Below are 5,775 nucleotides of genomic sequence, written 5' to 3'. Positions count from 1 at the left end.
CGTGATGATGGTACACTTAAGAGTGCACTGGGCCAGGCACTGGAAGGCCTGGGCTCTCTCTAATCCATTGCTGCAGTGAGCTACTTTCATGAGGTTAAGCAAGTCATCTCATATCTCTAGAAATGTGGATAATATCTGTCCTATTGTTGTTCCTAAATGAGATATTACAAAAAAGTGACAAAGAATGCACATAATCAAAGATAGCAATTACTATTAGTTACCAATCCCTGTTTTAACCAACAGGATAACATGTGGCCAGAGAATTAACTGGCAGACAGAATATCAATGCTAAATGACAGTATAAGCACAAGGATGAAAGGTGGTGAGGGATGACAAAGACCGATTTGTTAGAACTTCTAGTCCAATGCTTTGCCACCACCTCATGCTAATCCCTGATGTCCGTTTTATTTCTATGGGTTTAAGTAAGAAAATTCGCAAAATCTATGTCCCGGCCAATATTTGCAGTCCCTTCCCTTCTCAAAATAGTTAAGAAATGTTAGGAAATGTAATCCTGTGTGTCTGTCCAAAGCAGCGTAATTTTAATTCTTGTGTGTGGAAAGCCCACAATACTGCTAACCGGAGCTGAGCCTGAATCGTTTCTTGCTGCTCACACTCCTTTGTTTAGCGTGGACTCAGGTTAGTTCCATTCTGAGATGAAGAAGCCATTGCTACTTGCCGTTCTTGAATGTCCCTGGAAGCAGGATTTTCCCAAGAGCTTTCCTCTGAAGAAAAGCAGAGCAGGAGGCGGGTTTTCGAAATGACTACCACATGGAAGAATCACAGCCTCTGGGAGAAAGGAAGGTCTCACCACAGGCTATTATTAGAACAGAGCTCTGAGTATGTAAATGGAAAGTGAGGTTCCACTTGCACATGCATGCACACTGGAGGTGCCTGGGTGCCAGTGAGTGGAAGGACTCACAGACGCCTCCTCAGATGGCATCTGTCTTCCTCTGTTCACTAGGAAGGTGTGCAGTCACGCTCTTCTCTGTGCTGAGCTTGAGAAGGAAATCATATCAGAGCAGGCCGTTGGCTGTGATGCCAAAGATAGGAGCAGGAGTGCCTCTCAGGGTGGATTTCCACTGACATAAAGCAGAGGAATGGTGAGGTGGAAAGAAAATTGAATGGGCAGCCAGGACAACTGGGTTCTTACCCAAGGGACAAATGGCCAAACAACTAAGTCTCTGGGTCTGTTGATTCATCTGGAAAATGAGCACAGTGGACTTACAGAGCTCTCAAGTTCCTTCCTAGGGCTAAAATGGTAAGTTCATTGATCCCTTCACTATATATCAGTCTTTAGACATTCAGACTTATCTACCAGCACTGCTGTGGAGACCTCCTGATACAGTACTTATTAACCAAGTATGCTTCTTTATTGTACCATTTGTATCTCTTTAATGACTGTGAAAGTACCTTCCAAAGTTAGGGTTCTAAGACACTTTAGTCCGCAAATTATCAATTGTACATACATTGTATTAGACAGTATATACATTAGACAGTTTTGTCCCCTTCCTTGTTCCTTACTTCACAACAGTTGGATCCCCTGGGTACCCTCAACTACAGGTCCATACTTGTCCCTCTGAGCTTCATATCTTACTATAAAAACCCTCCATCCTTGTTCTCATTAATGATCTCTTTTGTATCAATTTAACCTACATTGACAAATTACAGTGTATAAGTGCTTCCTAAAGTTCTAAAAATGTTAATTATCACAATTTATGTGGCAATAACAATAGACACAATAATCTACATTTTTAAATTAAACTTTTTTAGAATTCTGTCTCTGCTACCTAATAGCTGTGTGACTCTTGGTAAGTTACCTAACCTCTCTGGACTTCAGTTTCCTTTTTTGTAAAATAGTGATAATGAAAGTACTTAATTCATAGAAGATTTGGAGTACGTATATGCACATAAACACAGGCACACATACACCAAAGCACCACATCTTTATGCCTCTCTTTCTTCATCATTTCTCTACCTGGGAGCACAAACACTTTCTCAGACACATTTGGTAAGTAGCAAACTCAATAATCATAGATGTGAAGCATAGTATAAGCTAAAAGCTACAGCATCATCACTAATAATGTCTAGTTATCATCAGTAATGCTAACTGTGATGCACATACTTGACCAAAAAAGGAAAAGGGCCAAAGAAACCATGAGAAAGTGAAAAACAAGCAAAACACTAATCAAAATTGCCATTAATTGAATAAAAATGTCAATAGCCAGAGAAATATCCAAGCACCAAAAATATCACCAGAAATATCATGCACTAAAATCTAAGGAAATAAGATAAGCCAAACTGGGACACTTTTGGGCAGACTAGAAAAAAATTATTCATAGATTCTCAGAGCTAGAAGGGGATGCTCAGAAGTCACCTGGTTCACCCTCCAGCCATCATGAGGGAGTTGACTGGGAATGGCAATGATTCGTTATTATTAGCCAGGTTACGTATTTTATCTGTTATAACAAATTTACTGTTGATTGTCAACTTACTGAAAAGGCCACTAGAAAAATCTACTGACCAAGCAAATGTAAGTTTATTAGACTTATTGAAGCAAAGGCAAACACCACCTTGACAGAGTCTTAACACTAGCACTATACTCACCTAAGCCAGCATCTTTTAGATTATTTAGAGTCCTTTCTGCAGAAGGGACTTGAATTTGAACCTTTCAGAGAAAGGAGGAATTTGTAATTCTAAAATAAAAAGATACAACTTTAAATACCCTTAATGTTCAAGTGCTGTATGTTTGCCAAGTGATAAGGAGGGGCAAGATAATCACCTGTTGGATGATTTGCTGAAGAACCACACCAGATCCATGCTTAAGAGTATAAGATAGATACATACATTTTTTAAAAGGTACAGAAATACTCCAGGTGGGCCATTTCAGACCCTTCCCAAATGGAGTCTGAACCCCTGCCTGCCCATCTGATTATTATGGAACTACAGAAAGAACAATACTTTAGCATCAACTTTCATCTGTTGTTGCACAAAAATTGGAAGTATGTCCTGAACCCATGATGGAATTTAATACTGATTGGTATGAGATATCAATATACAGCACTGTCATTGATTTTTTAAAATATGCAGATCATTCCTGTTGCATTCAGATAGGTGCTGTACTTCAAAATAGTAACAATAAGGGGACATATACTTAATTCTTAAGATGCTGCTATCCTCAAAATATGCTCTGTACCTCTATGGAAATGAATTTAGAATTGTGTTATGATGCAGAAGAAAGAGCTATCCTGTCTCTTATTTATGAAGAGCTGTCTCTCATAAATAAATAAATAAATAAATAAATATTTTTATCCAAGTTCTTTAGATTTGTTTGTAAAATGACTCTTAAGTGTTTCTCAGAAAATAAATCCATCCTACTAGATGAAGATTTATTAGCATAGAGGGTATTCTAGCAAATGTGACACATTTTCCCAGAGTAAAATCATCTAAATGTTCTGAATGAGAACAGCATTTTTGGAAATTACATAATGAATTTCCACAGCAATTTCGTTGAGATTTCCTTTGGTTTATTTGTGAGTACTAGTATAATTGTTAGATATCAGTCTTACCTTCTACTATAATAAAATAATTTGGTAGTTTGTCTCAGAAACTAGAACATGAGTTTTCCTGTGAGAATGATTGCATATTATGTCTCTAATAATATCTATCATAGCTTTTGACATAAACAGAAACTTACTGAGTATTTCTTAATCAGCTAGTTGGTAACCCAGCTCCTCTAAACTAAAGGTTGTCACCCCTGGATTGACACTATTGGCATTACCCAGGTTCTGATTTAAGTGGTTTTGAATGGTTCCCAGTCATCAGTATTTTTTTTAAGATTTATTGTTTATTTAAGAGAGAGAGAGAAAGAGAGCAAGAGCATGGGAAGGGGCAGAGGGAGAGAATCTCAAGCAGACTCCTGCTGAGCATAGAGCACTATGCAGGACTTGATCTCATGACCCTGATATCTGACCTGAGCCGAAATCAAGAATAGGTCATTTAACTGACTGAGCCACCCAGATGACCCCAGGCATCAGTATGTTTTAAGAGTTCCCAGTGATTTTAATATGCAGCCACAGTTGAGAAGCACCTCTCTACCTTTCCAAAGAAGTTTAATTTTCACTGCCTTTGGTCCCTCAAATGATTCCTCCCTAAACCTCTCAAGGATCTCAAGGGCTCTTAAACACCTAGATACCAAAATGATAGCAACCATTCATCATTATTTTAAACATGGGAATATAAAAAGATAGAGTCATATTGGACTTCTTAACCATTCTCAAAACAAGTAGTACTTTTAAGTACCTTTAAGATGTTGAAAAATTTGGCAAGTAAATAAGGGCCAAAGACAAGAAAAGTAACAGAGCAAGTTATGTTAACTGAGGAAGAAAAAAAAAACAAAAAACAATAGCAAGTCCAGCTTCAGAGGCTCTAGATAATATAGTATGCTATATATGCTACTTATATATACCAGTTATAAAAAAATACTTATCACCCTAACCTTTACCCTAATACTTAACCTAATCTTTAACCTAAGCTGCAGTCGGCTAAGATCAAGTGTAGTATCATACTTCCTCCTACTTACAAAACCTCCCTACTTGTGTGTCTATAGGCATTTCAAACAATGTGTTCTTAATCACTCTCTTGATTTCACCTTCCTTTTATTTATTTTAGATTTATTTATTTATTTGAGAAAGTGAGCATGCGCAAGAGCATGCGAGTAGGGGGAGGAGCAAAGGAAGAGGGACAAGCAGACTCCACTCTGAGAACAGAGCTTGATGCGGGCTTGATCTCAAGACTCTGAGATCATGACCTGAGCTGAAATCAACAGTTGGATGCTTAACCAACTGAACCAACCAGGCACCCCTTGATTTCACCTTCCTTTAAACAAGCTCTTCCTAATGTCTTTGAGTCCCCATTGCTTAGCACCTGGCCTGGCTCACCTTGAGAACTGAAGAATATTTATTGAATTAAATAATAAAAGAAGGAATGAATGCATTTATTGTTTTGGAAATCAGGTAATTGAAGGCTCCTGTCTTCCCTTAATATATATTAGCCCTAGAAACTTCACAGCAGAATGTAATTAGAGATGGAAATAATAAATACTCCAGGGATATGATGTAGGCACTTACTTGGTCTTTCTTGCGAGGTTCCTCAGTCTTGAACTTATCTTTTTCTTGTTTCTACCTCTGTAAAAAAAAAAAAAAAAATCTGCTTTTGCTCCTTGACATTTGCATTGGTATTCAGTCTCCTAGCCTTGGATTTTTATTTTTCCACATGGGTTTAGCTCATCTATAAGGGACTCCATTGGTTAGAATAAGTCTCTATTACAGTTTGAAACTAAAGCCAACAGGGCCTTTCTGGTTTAACATTATAAGGAGATTCCAACACAGAAGTTTGAAAAATTGAGCATGTTTTCTTAACTGGCACCGTTAATGTTTGTAATAATAGCATATTCTTAGTGCATTCTAGGATCGGAGGCTTAAGCAAAACTACTTGGGTAATTCCAGCAACTCAGGAACTATCAGATTATCTCTCTGACATTTCCATAGATTTACTCTTTTCCTTCCATGTTCAACTGCTTTATTTATAAAGAGAACAGAAGGAAAATTCATATTATAGAAATAGGAAAAGTTTAGGGTGCCTGGGTGGCTCAGTGGTTGGGCGTCTGCCTTCGGCTCAGGTCATGATCCCAGGGTCCTGGGATCGAGCCCCACATCGGGCTCCCTGCTCCGCGGGAAGCCTGCTTCTCCCTCTCCCACTCCCCCTGCTTGTGTTCCT

The sequence above is a fragment of the Leptonychotes weddellii genome, chromosome 13 (assembly GCF_054177405.1).
Source record: "Leptonychotes weddellii isolate Sample4059 chromosome 13, ASM5417740v2, whole genome shotgun sequence".
Classification (NCBI taxonomy): domain Eukaryota; kingdom Metazoa; phylum Chordata; class Mammalia; order Carnivora; family Phocidae; genus Leptonychotes; species Leptonychotes weddellii.
This window is presented reverse-complemented; position numbering follows the sequence as displayed.